The 20,707-nt window shown below is 44.5% G+C and overlaps 1 protein-coding gene and 2 pseudogenes across 2 annotated transcripts in view; 2 read left to right on the forward strand and 1 right to left on the reverse strand.

Moving 5' to 3' along the window:
• Positions 1–5,484: 5,484 nt before the first annotated feature.
• Positions 5,485–6,787, forward strand: LOC116570023 (annotated as a pseudogene).
• A 2,869-nt stretch (positions 6,788–9,656) lies between these two features.
• Positions 9,657–11,345, reverse strand: LOC116570024 (annotated as a pseudogene).
• A 4,532-nt stretch (positions 11,346–15,877) lies between these two features.
• The window catches only part of JAK2 (Janus kinase 2), a 133,418-nt gene continuing 128,588 nt past the window's right edge, over positions 15,878–20,707 (forward strand). For both annotated transcript variants that reach the window (XR_004277243.1, XM_032306347.1), the window contains exon 1: positions 15,878–15,959. The gene's annotated coding sequence lies outside the window, so the exon portion shown is untranslated. The remainder of the gene's footprint in view (positions 15,960–20,707) is intronic.

Raw genomic sequence — 20,707 nt, forward strand, 5'->3', positions numbered from 1 at the left:
ACAAGTAATTATTTATAGATATATATTTATTTCAATTTTATTACTTGTTTTGTCATTGTTTCTGGAGATTTTCTCTGATTCTTTCTTGTCTTTGTCACTTTTGGTTTCTCCTTTGCACTGAAAGAGTCCCCTTTAATATCTCTTGCATGGCTGATTTAGTGGTCATGAACCTCATTAGTTTTTATTTCTCTGGGAATCTCTTCACCTCTCCTTCTATTCTGAATGATATCTTTGTTGGTTAGAGTGTTCTTGGCTACAACTTTTTTCCTATTCAGGATATTGAATATATCATACCACACCCTTCTGGCTTGCCAGGTTTCTGTTGAGAGACCTCTAGCTTGCCTTACCCATGTAAGTTAAGGACTTCATTTGTCTTGCTGCTTTTAAGATTTTTTTTATCACTGTATTTTGCATATTTAATTACAATGTATCTTGGTGTTGACCTGCTTTTGTTGATTTTGATGGGAGTTTTCTGTGCTTTCTGGATTTGAATGTCTGTTTCCTCCCACAGATTAGGGAAGTCTTCAGCTATTATTTGTTGAAATTAATTTTCTACCCTCTTTTCTCTCTCTCCTTCTTTTGAGACTCCTACAATATGCATGTTATTATGTTCGATGGAATCACTAAGTTCCCTCAGTCTATTCTCGTGTTGCATAATTCTTCTTTCTTCCTTTTGTTCAACTTCATTATTTTCCATTATTTTTTCTCCTAGGTCACTAATTTGCTCCTCTCGTTCTTCAATCTGCTCTTCATTGTATCAAGCCTGTTTCCAACCTTGTTTATTGCCTTCTTCATCTCTGATTGATTCTTTTTTAAATCTTATGTCTCTGTAGCCTTGCTGATGTCTTCTATTCTTTTCTCAAGCATGGTGAATATCCTTATGACTGTTCCTTTAAATTCTCCTTCAAGCATGTTACCTATTTCTGTTTCGCTTAGATCTCTGGCCTTGTTCTTTCTTGTTCTTTCATTTGGGATAAATTCCTCCATCTTAGCATTTTATTTAAGTCTCGCCTTCTACTCTGTGTTTGAAAAGCTTATTCATGTCTTCTGCTCCTGAAAGTATTGACTTTATGAAGATGAGGTCATGTTCTGACTGTTGCTTTAGAGACTGTTGTCTCTTGTATGTGCTGTGTGCACTCTGTTACTGTGTTTTGGCTTCTCTCTCCTGGCTCGTCATTTTCAGAGCCTGTCCTTGCTTGCCGTGGGCAGTGTTTAGTCCCTGGACTGAATGCGGTGAGTTTTAACTAGATGTACTCTCATAAGCTCGTGAAGTGAGACCTGACACCAGCTCCACCAGAACTGACATCCTGCAGAGCTCTCTGGTCAGTACACAAGTGATGAGCAGAGTTTGTGCTGGTCTTCTCAGGGAGGGGTCTGCCATGCTGGGACTGAAGCAAGCTTGACTGAGAGAGAATAATTTGCCTGCTGTGTACCCCAGGCATTTTCCAGATGCTGTTTCAACACTGTCTGCCCTGGGTTATTTGCTTTAATCCCTACTGGTTGCAAGAACTCACGAAATTTAGCCTCTTTGATTTTCCAAGCCAGCGACTTTGGGGAAATGTTCTCCTTGTGCATTCCTCTGTGTGTGTGTGTGTGTGTGTGTGTGCCTCTCTCTTTCTCTGTCTCTCTTTCTCTTGTCCTTCTCTATGACCATGGGTCCCGCCCCTCTGCATTGTGATCTGATTCTCCCCTAAAACGTGTCTCTGCACTTCTTAATTTCTTCATTGTGACCTCTTCTCTCCCTTTCTTTAGTTGTGGGGTTTGTTCTGCCAGTCTTCAGGTCAGTTTCTGGGGTATTTAGGATGATTTGATTGTTTAGTTGTGTTTGTGAGACAAGTGGAGCCTAGGGTCCTCCTGGTCTGCTGCCATCTTGAAAATCAAGTTGTTCTTTTAAGGGCATAAAAGTGAATCTTATTGGGGCGCCTGGGTGGCTCAGTGGGTTAAGCCTCTGCCTTCAGCTCAGGTCATGATCTCAAGGTCCTGGTGTCGAGCCCCGCATCGGGCTCTCTGCTTGGCGGGGAGCCTGCTTCCTCCCTCTCTCTCTGCCTGCCTCTCTGCCTACTTGTGATCTCTGTCAAATAAATAAATAAATAAGTATTTTTTTAAAAAGTGAATTTTATTTATAACATAAAGCAAAATACTTTAAAATCATCTTTCGCTGTCCCGTCTCTTGTTTCCCTACACATACTGCAGCAACGTGAAACAAGGATCTCTTCTTTCTGCTCGTCACTCAAGTCAGGTTTCATATTCGGGCCTCACATATCTTTTGTCATTCCCCACCCCCCTTCTCTGCACCATCTGTTTATTCTGAAAGTCCATCCAAGCTCTTTGGCTATTTCTTTTCTCTTCTTTTCACTTCACCCATTACATGGATTCCCTACTATAGCAGTTCTTAAACTTCTACATGCATCGGAATCATCTGGAAGTCTTGTTAAAACACAGCCTCATCTCCAGAAGTTTATACAGGAGGTTTGAGTTCGGGCTCAAGTATTTACATTTCTGACAAATGCCCAGGTAGGACTGACATCCAGGGACCACATTTTGAGAACCACTGCTCTACCACATAGGAGCATCTGGAACTGTTCCAGCAAACAAGAATCTGTCCCTGGGTAGAAGCCTTTGTTATACATTAATTGTAAATAATGTTACCTGATTCTTGAGAATGTAATGAATCAGCTTCCATCACCATGTTTAACATTCTTTAAGTAAGGATGTGCATTCGGTAGACTCTGCTGTAAGACGATAAGAATAAAGGAAATAATATCTATTGTTGATTGCCTGTTCAGGAGACAGTAGAATGTGATCGGCTCTGAAGCCAGGCCTTCTAGGGTTCAGCCCTGGCTTGGCAGGATTTCAGGAAGACCCTAGGAAAGTTATTCTTTTGTGCCTTAGTTTCATCCTTTTGAAATGAAGGTAACAAAATGAACCATCTCATAGAGTTATTGTGAGGCTCAAATGATTTAATACATGTAAAGTCCTTGACGAATGATCGGTGTGTTTTATGTACTCTCATGTCATCTATTATTATTATCAGGAATTTACTGATTTTTTTATATGTTACATAACTGTAACTTAAAATCAGCCCTAAAAGGTAAGCACCCCTAATATTCTCATAGGGGAGACTAGGAAACAGAAGTTTGGAAAGGTTGAATAACTGATCAAGGTCCCTTAGGCAGTAAAAATCTCAAGTCTTTGTATGTCACCAGTGTTTACCCTTAGAAATAATTTTCTCCCATAAAAAAATGGTATAAGGCAGCTGATTTCAATTTGAATGTGATTGAATAATTACCTGCTTGGTCAAGACGGTTGGTGAATTTTACAGTCTAGTATTATTATGTCTACTTAAAAGTGGAGGCAAGAATGGGTAGACATAGGGGCCCCTGGGTGGCTCAGTAGGTTAAGCCTCTGCCTTCGGCTTGGGTCATGATCTCGGGGTCCTGGGTTTGAGCCCCGCCTCAGGTTCTCTGCCCAGCAGGGAGCCTGCTTCCCTCTCTCTCTGCCTGCCTCTCTGCATACTGGTCATCTCTCTGTCAAATAAATAAACAAATCTTAAAGAAAAACAAAAAAGGAATGGGTAGACATACCAGGAAATGTGTGACATTTGTGGAACACCTGTCACATAACTGGTGTTTAATAGATACTTGTTGAACCTATTGGAATTAATGTGATTTGGAATTAAAATTACCTAATATCATAATATTCAGAGTTAGTGAGATTACAGAGAAATGGGTATTTATATGCTACTATGAGATTTTTGAAAGTGAATTTAACAAGAGCCACCAAATTTTAAATATGTGTTTCCTTTGGCCCAGGCAGTCCAGTGACTATCGTAGGGAATACCTTTGTGCCCATGAAATATATATATAATGATGTGCCAATTTAGCATGGCTTTTAATTGTGAAAATCACATTACTAAATGTTGATAGATCAGGAAATTATTTAATAAATTAGGAGTCACCTGTTTTATTGAATACCATATAAGAGTTAAAAAGCATACATGTTGAATGAAATATCTCCATGCTGAAGTGAAAAAATGGTCACAGAAAAAAGTGTAGAATTATCCATTTTGTTTACAGAGCCTGAAACTGCATTTATAGGAAATAGGCAGGAAAATGCTTAGGAGAAAGTCTGAAACGTAACATACCAAATAGTCATCAGTGGTTACATCTGGCAAGTGAGGAGGGCCAGGGGACCTTCTACTGCGTATACTTTACTATCTATATTATTTGGAACATTTACTTGTGAGATCTAAAAAGAAAAAAAGTAGCTTGTTCAACAAATCTTCTTAGTCCCTGAATAAGAATAATAGATAATAAGATGATAAGGATAATAGATGCATGATTCTTGCTAAATACTTTATTACTTGTAGTGCTGTTGATTTCCAGAACAGGCTCTGTGAGTAGTACAAGAGTTGAACTGGCATCTGAGTAGAAAGCACCCGAAACTAAAATATTCATAGCATTAGACTGCCTGACTGAAAGAGTTTGCCTGTGGACTATTACCCTTGCTTGCTTTCTGACATGCTTGCTTTCTGACAGATGCAGTGACAATGAGAGAAAAGAAAGAAAAACCAAAGACAAACACAAGTGAGCAAAAGCACCAAAAGGAGAAAGCAAAGAAACAGTATTTTTTTTTTCTTCAAATGGGAATGGTGATATTAATGTTCACTTGGAGACAGTATTTGGTATCAATACTAGAAGAGAAAGTTATTCTCCAGGCTTTTCTCAGTTTCAGTTTGAGAAATGTAGGGGCGTTGTATTTCTATATTGCTGGAACTAAGTATCACAAACTGGGAGGCTTAAAACAACAGAAATTTATTCTTTCACAGTTCTGGAGGCTACAAGTCTGTGCTCAAGCAAATGGCCATTGCTGTGCTCTCTCTGGAGCCTTCAGAGGGGATTTCTGCCTCACCTCTTCCAGTTTCTGGTAGCTTGAGGGGTTCCTTGGTTCAGATGCATCACTCTAGTCTCTGACTCTCTTTCCCTGGCTGTTTTCACTCTGTGTGTCTGTCTTCTCCACTTCTCACAAGGACACCAGTCCTGGCATAGCTGGGTGGCTCAGGTGGTCAAGCATCTCTCTTCTGCTCAGGTCGTGATTCAGGGTCCTGGGATTGAGCCCAGTGTCAGGCTCCCTGCTCATCAGGGAGTCTGCTTCTCCCTCTTCCTCTGTCCTTCCTCCCTCTTGTGTGCTTTCTCTCTCTCAGATAAATAAAATCTTAAAAAAAAAAAAAAAGGATGCCAGTCATATTGGATTAGGGACAATGAGCTCATCTTAACTCGATTACATCTGCAAAGACCCTCTTTCCATATGAAATCACATTCCCAGTTACTGGTAGTTAGGACTTCCACATGTCTTCTTGATGGATTCAATTTGTAATTCACAATTTATAATTCCTAACTGAAGTCTGACCAATCATTATTAACAGCTACGAAAGTATGACTTTTGCATACGACTTTGATTCAGTGGGCTTTCAAGCACTTCATAATGGAGCATGCAGGAGCCCCTTGCCACACAGCCAGGCTGATCTCTGAGCAGAACCAGGGTGCCGCTATCTACGTGGGAGGCTTGGACGGGGAGGTTGGCCAACCACGGCTGTGGGAGCTAATCCTCCAGGCAGGGACAGTAGTCACCTCCCGCATGCCAAAGGATGAAGTCACAGATCAGCACCAGGCCAAGGCTTTGTGGAATTCTTGGGCGACGAGGAAGCTGACTACGCCACGAAGATCATGAACCTGATCAAACTGTGTGGGAAGGTGGACCAGGCATCAGCTCGCAAGAACCTGGATGTGGGGCCAACGTTGTTGTTGGCAACCTGGACTCAGAGATGGATAGGAAGCTGTTTATGGTATTTCCAGCGCCTTTGGGGTGATTTTACAAACTCCAGAGATTGTGTGGGACCCTAACACAGGCAACTCCAAAGATTATGCCTTTATTAATTTTGTTTTGTTTGATGCTTTGGAAGCAGCTGTTCATGTTCTGAATGGGCATTATCTCTGTAACCGCCCTATCACTGTGTCCTGTGCCTTTGAGAAGGACTCCAAGGGTCAGCACCAGGGTTCAGCAGCCGAACAACTTCTGGCAGCCCAGAACCAACCTACTCTCGCAGGCTGATTGCCCTTGTCAGCTCCTTGCAGAGTCACCCTCTCCACCTTCAACCCCCAATTCTGTGGCATCATCACTGGGATCTGGGCTTCCTCCCTCAGGTAGCCCTCCTCCTCGGCCCCTCCCACCCCCAGTGCTGCCTCCTGGAACCCTTCTACCTGGGATACCCCCAGCTAGCCCCCCATTACCTGTGTCTCCTGAGGCTGGAGGACATGGCCCACCATCATCAGGAATGCAGGGTCTGGACATCCTGGACATGGATACTCACATCCTCACCAATTCTCACTGTATGGGATGCCCTATCCAGGGATATCTCAGACACAGCTGGCCTACCATGGCCCTCATGGGTCAGGACATTCCCATTCCAGGCCATCAGGCTCTGGGGGCAGCCATCACCCCAACCCTCACCTGGCATGCCTCATCTAGGACCTCCTCTAATGGGCATGCCTCCCGTCCCCCACCAGTGGCCTCTGTTTGGATCTCCCACGCGTCATCCAGGTCTATGCCTCTACATGGGATGCATGGACCTCCTCCACGGATGCCCCTCATGGATACACTGGGCTTCCATGACCCCCCACCAGATGGCTACCGGTGGGGGCCCCTCCCTCCACCCAGACCAACCCCCGGCCTCTAGTTCCCCTTGTGGCCCACTTTCAGACACTTTTCCTTAGTAATTTCTCATTCTTTTGCCTCCTGTTCTAGCTTCCCAGTATCTTTTCAATTCTTTGGACCAATCAGAATTTCTGTAGCTCCCTACAGCTAAGACACCAATCCTTCTCAGGCTTTTTTTTTTTTTTTTTTAAGTGTAACTTTTTTTCACAGGTGTTTTTTTTTCCCGAAATTGGTCCTAAGTGTTTTTGGAAATGCACAGAGAAAATAAAACTAAATTCCTTATTAAAAAACAAATAAAATACTTCATAGTCCTTCAGCTATAATAATTTCAACAATGGCCCAGCATAACATAGGTGTCTTTTTTTTTAAGAAAACATATTTCAAGTCAGCAAATTCAGACATGAGCCACTGTTGGGTAACAGGTTTCCAAAAGAACTGAGAGGACAGAAATGTGGATAAAGTAAGACCACCCTAAAGACGGTGCTCCCCCATTACCAGCTGCCTATGCTGGGGGGAAACCCTGGCTTTCCCTTTGACCAACTCCCATCGTGCAGAGGTAAAGAAGTGTAGCCTCCAGACCTTACTTAGAAAGAGAAGGCATGGAGGGAGAGATGGGGACGGGGAGGGGTCTCTTTGTTGAGCAAATATACTTAAGGACAAATTATAGACATTGCGGGTATGTAGAAGTTAAAGTTGAGAACTGCTTTAGGCAGGATTTTTTTGTCCCACTGTGTATTTCGTAGGTAAAATTGAAATACACAATATTTAAACATAGCAGTAAGATGTTTTAATATCAAATTAGATTTCCCTTGGGTCAATAGTTTAACTGAAGTGGAGTGACCACAGCAATTATTATAGCTATGGCCCAGAAGATTCACAAAATTCAGTTACAGAGAAAGTTGGATGAAGTGAGTGAGAAGAGAAAACCCCACAGCCCTGAAGGGAGTGATGATTTGGAAGAGGAGGTGAGGGTGAGGAAAATTTCTCTGTAAGACGTAGCCACCCTGCTCAAAGATAGCTTATTTTTGGCTAACCAAAATTACATGGGTTCCGTGTAATGTCTCAGATTGTGACTGATACTTACATAGTTATGCTTGGCTCCTTCATTGGAGATAGACTTGAGAATTTGTGGGTAAATTGGATTTTTAAAAAGTTGTACATCTTCTCTCTTGAGATTTGAGAGAATATTCCTTGTTTCTCTTCTCATCGGTGTGCTATAGTATCTGTCTTCTTCAGGTTATTTTGTAGCAAGTACTCTACACTAGTAGATCTAGCTTAAGTAAAAAGCAGAAATTTGTCATAAGGAAATATTTTCAAGATACCAAATACAGGAAGTTTCTTTGGGCCTTAGAAGGAAGAGGAAACTGAAACATGATGAGGACTCTTTGTTAGTGTGTTTCTCTCTTTTTCTCTGTCCTGTCTTAGATCTGTGTTAATCTCCCCCACCCCATACCCACCCCCAGCAAATTAGGCTTCTGTGCAACTCCATGTACATAAAGATGGCCACACCACAAAACCAGATTTAACTTTAGAGCATTGGAAGCAAATAAGTGAAAAGAGAAGTCTGAGCAACTGTCTCTGAATCCCAGTTTGGGCTTCTTCGAAAGGGAGACCTTGATTGGCTCAGCTTGAGTCAGGTGACAACTCATGCCGCCCTCAACAGATGTGGGGGCTGGGTCATGAACAGTAAGGGGCCAGAGGCTGGCTATTCTGGGTGAAGAGGACCATTCTTAGAGAAAGAGGGCAGAATCCATAATCTAAATAAGAACTAAGGAATTAATGCTCTGTAAACAAAAAATTATGCCAGGGGAATTTCTATTTTTTTTTTTTTAAAGATTTTATTTATTTATTTGACGGAGAGAGATCACAAGTAGGCAGAGAGGCAGGCAGAGAGAGAGAGGGAAGCAGGCTCCCCGCCAAGCAGAGAGCCCGATGTGGGACTTGATCCCAGGACCCTGAGATCATGACCTGAGCTGAAGGCAGCGGCTTAACCACTGAGCCACCCAGGCGCCCCGGAATTTCTGTTTTTAAGAGTGAATCACAATATGACTCCTTTTATAAAGAAAAATATTTTTAATGAATTGCTAACCATACCCCTGTTTGAAGTAAAACAGTTTCAGTAGAGCATAATTATAATAGACATTTTGCATATTTCACCAATTAATTATCCTCACTTGAAGAAGGTTATTAATTCCTTGTTTACAGAGGGGAAAACTTTTGGTTTTCATACACCAAAGTTAAATGTATCTGGTTATCTCAAGGGAAGGAGGGATCTGTTTGCTAGAAACACCTTTATCTTTGGGACTATAGGAAGGATGAGAGATCAGGGATATGCTGAAGTACAGAGGACGTTTTCGACTCCCTCCACCCCCATAGCTAAGCAAACTTTGAAATGAATGATTCTAAAATATCTGGGTGGTTCAAAGCTCGTCTGTTTATCTGATTCACACTCTGGCCTTTCCGTTTGTATTACTAGACCAGGAATAAATCAGCCTCTCTCCATAGCTATGTCCCTTAACTTCAGAAAAGTACTCTTCCCTATCTTGGAAAGAAACAAAGCAACTCTCCATCTAACCCCAACCATTTGCTTGACCTGTTTCCCTTTCCAAGGACTTTTCTGTGTCTTTTTTTGCTCTCACTTTTCTCTCCCTCTCTCTCTTTTTAAAAAATATTTTATTTATTTACTTGTCAGAGAGAGAGAGCAGCAGGCTGAACAGGCAGAGCAGGCAGAGGGAGAAGCAGGCTCCCGCCAAGCAAGGAACCCATATGGGACTCAATCCCAGGACCCTGGGATCATGACCTGAGCCCTGAAGGCAGAGGCCCAACTGACTGAGCCACCCAGGTGTCCCTTTTTTTGCTCCTCTTAAGAATGATGTTTTTATTATTTCATCATTTAATGCATAGTTTTTGGTTATATTTGTTTTTTTACCCAAATGTAAATCTTTTTTTTTTCTCATTAAACTTTTGTTTTAATGGGTCTCAAAATTCTGGGACAGACTTTTGGTCAAGATGTTTCCATTAAAAAGTACTAATTTTAAAAACTAATAACTTAAAAACTGCCACACACACAAAAAAACAAATGGTCTGCAAAACAGTCTTTCCTTCTGAAGATTTTATGATGCCTTGTTATCATTAGCCAGTCTTTTACTATTAAAATTAAATGGCCAGTTGACGCAAACAGTTCTGAGACTGTTCTTCCACCACTGATTAAGATGAGGTTGGCAAATATTGGGGAAAATATTTATTTAGCCTTCTGAGCTTTCTGGACAGACTTGGTGACCTTTCCAGCTCCAGCTGCCTTCTTGTCCACTGCTTTGATGACACCCACAGCATGGACAGCAAAACAGACTAGAGGAGGATAGTCAGAGAAGGTCTCATCACACACATGCTTTCCAGAAACCATGTCAACAATGGCAGCATCACCAGACTTCAAGAACTTGGGACCATCTTCCAGCTTTATTCCAGAATGACGATCTATCTTCTCCTTCAGCTCAGCAAACTTGCGAGCAATGTGAGCTGTGTGACAATCCAGCACAGTTATATCCCCAGCACTGATGTGGCCTGGATGGTTCAGGATAATCACCTGAGCCATGAAGCCAGCTTCTTCCATTGGTGGATCATTTTTGCTGTCACCAGCCAGATTGCCAGGACAGACATCTTTGGCAGATATGTTCTTGACATTGAAGCCCATGTCAAGAAGAGCCTCACTGAGAGCTTCATGGTGCATTTCAGTGGACTTTACTTCAGTTGTAACATTGACTAGAGCCAAGTTGACCACCAAACCAGGTTTAAGAACACCAGTCTCTGCTCGGCCCACAGAGACAGTATCAATACCACCAATTTTGTAGATGTCCTAGAGAGGCAGACACAAGGGCTCATCAGTTGGATGAGTTGGTGGCAGAATGCAATCCAGAGCTTCAAGCAGCGTGCTTCCACTGGCGTTCCCGTCTTTACGGGTGGATTTCCATCCCTTGAACCAAGGCATGTTATCACTTGGCTCCAGCATGTTGTCACCATTCGAACCACAATCTGGCATAAATGCTACTGTGTCAGGGTTGTGGCCAATTTTCTAAAAGTAGATACTGACTCCCTTAACAATTTCTTCATATCTCTTCTGGCTATAGGGTGACTCAGTGGAATCCATTTTGTTAACAGCAACAATTAGCTGTTTTATACCCAGTGTGTAAGCCAGAAGGGCACGCTCATGGGTCTGCCTGTTCTTGGAGATACCTGCTTCAAATTCACCAGCACACAGCAGTGACAATCAGGACAGCACAGTTAGCCTGAGATGTGCCTGTTAATCATGTTTTCGATAAAGTCTCTATGTCCTGGGGCATCAGTGATGGTCACATAGTACTTGCTGGTCTCAAATTTGTCAGGCAGATAGCAATGGTGATACCATGTTCATATTCAGCTTTCAGTTTATCCAAGACCCAGGCATACTTGAAGGAGCCCTTTCCCTTCTCAGCAGCCTCCTTCTCGGATTTTTTGATAGTTCTTTTGTCGCTCTCATCACATTTGTAGATCAGATGTCCAGTAGCAGTAGACTTGCCCGAATCTATGTGTCCAATGACGATGATGTTAATGTGAGTCTTTTCTTTCCCCTTTTGGTTTAGGTTGAGCAGTGGTTTTCACAACACCTGTGTTCTGGCAACAAACCCGTTGTGAAAAAGCCCAAATGTAAGTCTTTGCATTTATCTCTGTTAAAGCTCCATCCTTATCATTACAGCCCACACAGTTCTGGGGAATGTGATAGATTGTGACAAATGCTTCAGGATTACTAATAAAATCCAACATAGTTCTCATACCTCCCAGCCTGCTGATATCTGTAAATTGACCTTACCACAACTCTAATACGCATTTAATAGCTGTGCTAAGGGTTTAAAAATACTTTTTCATCTAATCTTCCAGATATCTCAAGGAAGATATTACTATCCTCATTATAGTGATGAGGAAATGGAAGCTTAGAAAATCTAAATGACATCCTTGGAGAAGGCTGGGATTCAAACCTGGGTCTGCCGGACTCTCAAGCTTAAGTTCTTAAACCCTTGGCCACGTCTTTTCAACCTTGCCTTTGCATCAAAACCACCTAAGAACTTTACAGAGACACAACAGCCAAAACCCCATCTGACAACATTGTCACAGTCTTGCTGTAGAGGTGGTTTTGGAGAGCAGTAGCGAGACCCACTGCTGCCATGTTCTGCTGCAGTGGAAGGACAGGGTCTTACTGAGTGCCACACACTGCCCCATAAAGGTGATAATTAGCTGCTAATTTTTACTTTTAGATCTGGCCATATAATCAGTTTTGAATCTAAATAAATCCTCCAACCTACATTTCTTCTTTCTCATAGTGTGTGAGAGAATGTCATGAAAGACTTGGTAAAATTTGTTCTCTGGGGGGCACGTGAGTGTCTCAATTGGTTAAGCCTCCAGTTCTTGATTTCAACTCAGACCATGATCTTGGGGTTATGGGATCCAGCCCCATATCGGGCTCTGCACTGGGCATGGAACCTTCTTAAGATTCTCTTCCACTCCCTCTGCCCCACTGCCCCACACTCTCTCTCTAAAAGAAAAAAAAAAATTGTTCTCTTGGAATTCTTTTTTATCGTTTTCAAAAATAGGGGTATCTTTCTGAAATGTTTGCCCTGGGAGCAACTTTCTAGCTATGCCACTACCAGGGATCACATAAAGAGCTAAAAAATTCTCTACGGGGTGAAAAGAGCTCAACATCCAAGGGGAATATTGACTTAAAAATCATATAGTCTTAGTGAGAAGAGAGGCTTCCACTCTCTGAAAGACCCTAAACAAGTCACTTTATCTCTCTGGGCAGGCAGATAAATTTCTCAATTCTATAAACCTAAGAATTTTTCTTTTCTTTTCAGTCCACCTGTCTTCCATATCCAAATCACTTTTATTAAAAAAAAAAAAAAAAGTCCCTTTGTAGAGGCTGCTTTCTGGCAAACAGGATTGAGCAATGGAACGTAGAGAAGGTCCGAAATAGCCAGAGGCTCTAACTGACCAGTGGGCTATGTGCACACGGCACCATTACCAAGAAAAGGAGAATTCCATATGTTGCCATACCTCTTGATCTTCCCCCTTGAAAAATGGCCCCCACCCACTACCTGGTTGTAGACAGCCCCTCCATGGCTATCCTGTGCACAGCTCCCTTTCTGTGTATTTGATAAACTTCTATCTCCTTTGTTCTGCCTTGGGTGAACTCTTTCGCCTCCTGTGCCCCCGGATCCCCCCTGATCTTCACCCTGCATTTCGGGGCCCCCATCCTATCAAGAGACACCCATTTAGACACCACACCTTCCCCCACAAGGAATTCTGAATATTCACTTTTTCCTTCCTGCAAACAGGCAGTGGCTGGTAACAGGCACCATGTCTGGTTGAATAAATAAGTATTATAAAATATAGGAATATAGAATTATAGATTATAGAAATATCGCTCATTGCAGTGAATACCTCTGCACTGTTTCAGAGCTCATAAAACAGGCATTTTTTCTCACAAAAGCGAATGTTTCCATTTCCACAATTCAGGTAGATGATTTTAATCTTAGCTGTGACATGAAAGATGACTCTGCCATTTTATCTTTTTTGTGTGGGTATGTGTTCTGGTTTCTACTCCAGTAACAGTTTTCATTTTCAGGAAAAGGGAACTTGCATGGTGGTTGCTGCTTGTGATCTCGGCCTTTATATTCTAAGCAGATTTTAGATTTGCCATCGACTCACAACTATTTTTGATTCCTTTTTAGATATTAAAAATAAGGACTCTCCAGCATATTTTGCTTGTAAAACAGTAGCCATTGGAATGCAATTCTCCCTCCCTCTTATGAGAAAACTTAAATCCCTCCCTCTTATGAGAAAACAAGAGCTGTAGTTCACTATTTACTTTGAAGGAGTCAGTATGAATTCAAGTCATTTCCTATCCTGCTATCATCTGCTCAAAGACCTTTTGCAATGGGTCTTATGTAAGAAGGAATGCAAGAATTGCACTGGTGAATTGGTTTAAAGATATCATTAAATTCAAGTTAGACCTGAATCTCAGCATCAATTTGTGAATGGAGAAACAGGTATAAATGCATCAAATGTTTCAGAGAGAAAGAGAGCTAATAAGTGAGAAAGACCGTACATATTTGGGTCCCAGGCTACTCCTTTGGACTCCTCTTTTTCCACTGCCCTCTCCTTCACTGTCCTCCAACCACATTGACCTCTTTCCTGGTCCTTGAACTTGTCAAGCCCATTCCTTTTTCAGGGTCTTTGCCTTTGCTAGTCCCTCCGCCTGAAACTCTCTTCCCATGTAGTCACACGACGGGCTCATTTTCATCCTGCACATCTCTGCTCAGATGTCACTTATTCTGGGAGGTCTTTCCTGGCCACCCTCACTAAAATAGCACCCTGCTTCCTCACTTTCTATTCCTTTACTTTGTATTATTTTTCTTAGGTGCAATTATATCCTGGTATATGATACAAAGTATATTTGTCACTTTTATCCGAATATATGCTCCAGTAGAGCAAGTGGAATGCGGGTTGCAATTACTTAGCAGCATCCTTGGAGCCCTTGCAGCCCAGCACCTGGTAGATGCTATGCGAATAGTCGTTGAACGAATGAATGGGGCTTTGGGGAGGCGGTGGGCTCTTTCTCCTCATTCGCTGGGTCTTGTCGCCAATCGGCAAGCAGCTGGGCGCCTCGTTCCACCCGCCCCCTTTTCTTGGATTGGAGCCAGGCGCTCGGGATTGCACCTGCACAAAACTGCGCCTGTGAATGTTGCCCCAACCCTCGGCGCCACTTTCCCTCGGCCTAGAGGCCTGGACTGGGGAAGGACAGGTTTGCCGGACGCCGACCGTGGAAGCGAAAGCAGAAGGGGAACCAACAGCAGGGCACGGGAGGATGGCGCTGTGGTGCCAGGCTGCGCGCAGGGGGCGCCTTCCCGACCGGGCTGACTCATTCCCAGCCGCCTCCACGGCGGGCGGCGGCCACACACACGCCCGTCTGGGGAGGGCCAGGCCCAGCGCCGGCGCCGGGATCCTGGGGGCTGTGGGGCCCAGGGTAGCCAGCTCCGGCTACATTTCTCACGCCCGTTCTCCCAGGGGACGCCCCGGGACTCTCCGCGCGCTCCCGCCAACTTCCCCAGAAGCCCAGGTTGTGCGCGGCCCGCCTCTCCCTGCCCCACAGCGCGCGCGCGCACGCCGGGAGAAGGGCAGCGCGGCGGCTCGGCGCACGCGCGCACGCGCAGTCGGGGGAGGAGGGGCGCGGTTGGGTCCCGCCCCCGCCGGTGCCGCGGGTCCGCCTCAGTCCGCCGAGAACCGTCTGCCCGAGTGGAGGCTGACGCCGACGCAAAGAGAGCTTCCGAGCCAGTGTCGCCTGAGGCACTGAGAACACGGGGTGGGCCGGGAGAAGGCGGAGACGACGCCTGTGACGACAGGCTTCCTGGCTGTCCAAAGTGGGAGTGGTGTGCGCTGGAGGAAGGAGAGAGGAAGAGAAGCCGAAGGGGGTAGCGGCGGCCGCGGCCAACGGCTTCCCTCAGCTCTGACAGGCTGGGCCGGCGCCCGGCGCGCTCGGGAGTTGCTGCCGCCGCCTCGGCCGCTCGGCCCCCGGGCCCGGACTCGCGGCGCGCCTCGGGGCGGAGAGCTGCTGCGGCCGCGCGGGGACAGGCCCGGGGCTCGCCGCCCAGGGATGTGAGTGGGAGCCGACTCGGCGCGGGAGGGCCCGGGAGGGCCCAGCCTGGCGGACGCCTGGACCCCTGTGCACGCCGGGGGCTCCGCAGATCTCGGCCCGCCGCGGGCGCCGGTCGGAGCAGTCCCTGCGGGCCTGGGGGCGCGTCCTCGCCGCGGGATCGGGGCAGCGGGTGCGTGCGATCGCTGCTTGGCCTCTGGGTGGGGGGCAGCGGGCGTCGGCACACCTCCCTCCCGCCCTCTAACCCCCGCTCTGGCCCTGCTGGAGCAGTGAACTTCTCGGCAAAAAGCCTTCCTCTTGGGAGGGGAAGCCGGCCGCGGCGTGTTCCGCTGTTGGCTCTTCGCATCCCTGTGTCCCTCTCCCCTGACTGCTCTTTAAAATGTTCTAGACGTCGGAATGGCCTGGAGGAGAGCATCTCTTTCCCCCGGATTTCTGCGGTAATAACGGTTGCTTCTTCTTCTTCTTTTTTTTTTTTTTTTTTAAGGTTTCAGAACCTGGCGAGGGAACAAGATGTGAACTGTTGCGCTCCTGAAGAAAAAAGGCCCTTCCTCCCCTTCTCGCGAAGGTGGGTCTGCGACCCTGGCGGCGGGGCTGTGCGGCGGCGGGGAGGGCGAGTGTGGGGAACCGGGAGTGCGTGCGTAGGACGGCCGGGAGCGTGTGTAGACAGGCCGGGCTCCTTGTGGTTCGGCCTCTGAAAATGGCAGCGCGGAACTTAGAATGTTGGTCCGGGAGGGCGATTCGGGGGTGCTTACTGTTGCCCGCTCGGATCCTTTAAGAGATACCGCTGCTTCTTTCTCCTCTGATCATACAAGTAACAAGGCTTCGCAGAAGAAGCGTCGCCAGTGACTCTTTCTCCTCGAGCAGCCAGAGATTGTTGATCTTTCAAGGAGGAACGTTTTCAAGGAATAAGGGATACCAAGTGAGAGAACACGTTAGCTCCTCTTGCTGGGCTTTCTGCTACCACGCTGAGTGCTTCCTGGGTGGTTTTATCTGCCCAAGTTTGCTGTGTCGGTTGAATGTACCCAGTTTGCTTTCCGGTGGTGGTTAATCAGTCAGCAGAGACTCCTTTTCTTTGAATGAAACGACAGAAGCGGCTGAGTATGTCATAGAGGGAAGGAGAAATGTGGGGAAGGAAACTAGAAGTGGGAATAAGAGAGATGACAGTTGCTTTTGGTTTCTTAATAGGTTGTACAAGGGAGTCGTTGCTAATGCAAATAGTCTGTGCAACACCCAGCACATTTGAAGATGAATAATTACCTTTTGACCTGTCTTTCCCCACCCCACTCACCTTTTATCACGAGTGTGGACATCGCTAGCTTGCACATGCAACATGTCTGTTAGAGAAACACCTGCAAACTGGATGTGTCCAACACTTGCCTCAATAGTACATGTACTTACCTGTAGAGGAAAGTTACAGTATTTGCTGACTACATGAGAGTGTGAAGCTTTGTTTTTGCTCGAACTGAATGTTCTGTGTTTGGAGTTCATAGCATGTTAAAATTAAAATTAAAGGAAACAATAGTTTGTTTTGTATAGTGGGTTTACCTAGTGACAGAGACAGGTGTCTCAGTTATGGGAAGGGAACATGACGTCTTTTCTCTACTTCACCTGGCTGTCGCTGAAAGGTGGGATGCTCTTGAGGCAGAATAGGGAAGCACTGGCTCTGGAGTCAGATCTGGGTGTTCCTGCCCCGTAAGAGTCGTATTATTTAAATGTCTTTGAGCCCCGCTTTTCTTAAAAGGTTGCTGTGAGGATCAGTAAGATTGGGGAATGCTTGGCTACTGTTGAAGCCTGGGCTACTATCAGGGGCCGGGCAGGCAAAGGAGATTTAGAGAAGGGCAGTATCACTCTGCATGAGGTGGTCTGCCAGGGACCAGTGATTCTTCCTCTTTAGTAGAAGGAAAAAAAGCGCTTACAGTTTGAACCGGTCAACTAGGTCTTCTTAGAGCCTTTTTATGGGAAGGTTCCCCTCTTATTTCTACTTGACACCCCTCCCCCCACCATCGTGTGGCCTCTACCAACCATTGTGCTGCCCTCTTGTGGTTAGCTGTGCTAAAAACTTTCTTCTGCTCCTCCCCTCTTAAATTTTGTTTTCCCTCTTTTTAGGCCCCTTGCCTTTGCTCCCAGTTTCCCAAACTGTGTGCTGAGGTGCCCAAGAGAAGCAGTGAACTCAGGCTTGGAACTGTTAGTTTGAGGAAGTTCACAGTTTCAACGTTAAATTGACACATTCTTTTTTCTACAATGCCCTGTCTTTGAAAGCTGTTTTTTTTTAAGAAGTTGCTCTGATAAAAAGCAACTACTGTATGAGGATCAGTGTGATACAGGAAATGAGAGTGTGATATTGTTCAGTTTGATTCCAAGAAGTTGTACAAGGCCGGACAAGAACTAAGTTGTAAGGATATTAAATAGCTTGAATTCACCTACTCACAGAAGTGCTGTGAATATATTACTAAAACTAAGAATTCCCTGAATGGAGAAAGTTTGGGAACCCTTGCCTAAGCTTTTGGTTGACTTTTCTGATATGAACAAAATTTTTTTAAACAGAAAAACTGCATTTTTTTTATGTTGGTCACTAACTGATTCCTGTCCCCCCAGAAGTATTGATATAATTATTGATGCAAAGCCAGTACCAGCTGATCATGGCTTAGTATATTTCCTCTCCTATTTAGTATCTTTATAACATTTGCCTAGTTCTTTTCTTTTTTTTAAAGATTTTATTTATTTGGCAGAGAGAGAGAGAAAGCGAGAGAGAGGGAGCTAGAGCGTGCCGGTGTGCATAAGCAGGGGGAGTGGCAGCAGGGCAGAAGTGCTCAGCAGGGAGCCAGATGCAGGACTCAATCCCAGAACCCCAGGATCATGACCTGAGCAGAAGGCAGACGCTTAACCAACTGAGCCACCTAAGCACCCCTAGTTCTTTCATTTTAAAACAAATTCTGTTGCTGGGGCACCTGAGTGGCTCTGTTGTTAAGCGCCTGCCATTGGCTCAGGTCACGATCCCAGAGTCCTAGGATCTAGCCCGGCATTGGGCTCCCTGCTCAGCTGGAAGCCTGCTTCTCCCTCTCCCACTCCCCCTGCTTGTGTTTCCTCTCTCACTGTGTCTCTGTCAAATAAATAAATAAAATCTTAAAACAAACAAACAACAAATTCTATTGCTCACTTGTTATTCTGGTCACTTCCTGGTTATTCCAGGCCTGCTTTTCTAGTATTTTGAATGTCTCCTTAAACTCACCATGCTCCAAATGAAAAATCATCATTTTTATACCCCGTTGGAATTTCCTTCTCTCCTGATCATATAGATTTAAATTAGATATCATCTGGGATGCCTGGGTGGCTCAGTCAGCTAAGTGTCTCCCTTCAGTTCAGGTCATGATCCCAGGGTCCTGGCATCAAGTCCCACATCAGGCTCCCTGCTCAGCAGAGAGCCCACTTCTCCTTCTCCCTCTCTGCCTGCCACTCCCCCACTTGTATGCTCTCTTTCTGTCAAATAAATAGATAAAACCTTTAAAAAATAATAAATTAGGTATCATCTTTACCTCTTTCATTCACCTCTTGTGTTAACCTGTTCAGCATGTCCTCCTGTCCATATTTCTTTTCTCCCTCATAGCTCTGATTACCTACTTGACCACCAGGACTTATTTCCTCAGCCTAGAATATTGAAAGTCATATCAGCTTCTCAGAATCCAGCATCTCTTTCTTCTGTTTATCCACAATAAAAATGTCACTAATACTCCTTATTGTGGCATTCTTTTTTTTTTTTTTTTAATATTTTATTTGTTTATTTGACAGCTAGAGAGAGAGCATAAGTAAGCAGAGTGGCAGGGAGATGGGGAGAGAGAGAAGCAGGCTCTCTGCTGAGAGCCTGAAGCGGGGCTCGATCCCAGGACCCTGGAATCATGACCCGAGCCAAAGGCAGCCGCTTAACCAACTGAGCCACCCGGGCGCCCCTGTGGCATTCTTTTGTCCCCAGATCTTCAGTGGCTTCACACACTCTACCTGTTAAATTTAACTTTCTCTTCTTGGCTCTCAGGAGACTCGGTCATTTTTCCCTACCCTATTTATTCGGTCTTTAAGGAACCTCAATGAGCATTCTCTGCTGTAGTCTTTCAAGCCACTTTCTACATTTTCTGATAATAGTTATGCTTATTTCAGCTTTTGACTTCCATTAATGTTTTCCATCCTTTTTCCACCTAGCCCAGTTCTGTTTTTGTACCACTCACTATTCCATAAGAAAGGAGGGCCTCAATCTCATCCGAAAACTTGGGGATGACTGTAGTACTTTTTCCATAGGGTTGTAATGAGAATGAAGTGAATTAATAAATGAAAAGTCTTTATGACCGGTGCCTGGCACAGTAAGCACACCTCAAGTTTTAGCTTTTATTATTGTAATTATTAATAATCATCATTATTATTACTACTATTACTATGGCTATACTCTCAGTTAAAATTCTTCCTCATTTCTGAAACTGTTTCTCACTACATACTGCTTTTTCCTTTCTGTATTTCTGCTGTTCTTTTAAGTCACAGAGGATCTTCACGTAGTTTATTTATATATCCTGATTTGGTAGTTTGATAATTATTTCCCTAGTGTTAACCTTATCTTTTCTTGTTGGTTGTATATACTTTGAGGAACACATACACAGAGTGCTTAACACATGAGAAGCTTTCAGTAAGTGCTGTGTATTAGAAAGGAGCTTTAGTCAATCACCACACAAATATTTATTAATATCTACAATGTAGAAGGTACTTTGTTATGTCCAAAGAGATGCACAAAGATATAAAATAGGTTCCTTTCATTGAGAACTTAAAATGTAATTTGGAAGATAAGGTAAATAATAAAAACTATCGATATTTGAGACGACTTAGAGTTGAAGTGAGCAGGGAAGTCTCCAGAGAGGAGGTAAAATCAAAACTTGGCATGATTTTATTTTGCCTAAGAGGAAGGACCTTGTACAGGTGGTAAACAGAAGCAAAATATGCACGACATTTTCAGAGAACAGTACATAAAACAATTTGAAATGAAGGTTTGTATGGTAAGGTAGTAAGAAATCAGGTTGATAATAGAGATTGGAATTAGATTATGGATGCCTATAAGTGCTAGGATGGGAAGAATGTACGTTGCTCCATAGGTAACAGAGAAACTTTAAAAGTTTGGATTGAGAAAGAGCATGCTAAAGGAGTATTTTAGGGCACCTGGGTGGCTCAGTGGGTTAAGCCGCTGCCTTCGGCTCAGGTCATGATCTCAGGGTCCTGGGATCGAGTCCCGCATCGGGCTCTCTGCTCGGCGGGGAGCCTGCTTCCCTCTCTCTCTCTCTC

Source organism: Mustela erminea, chromosome 12 (assembly GCF_009829155.1).
Source record: "Mustela erminea isolate mMusErm1 chromosome 12, mMusErm1.Pri, whole genome shotgun sequence".
NCBI classification, from domain to species: Eukaryota; Metazoa; Chordata; class Mammalia; order Carnivora; family Mustelidae; genus Mustela; species Mustela erminea.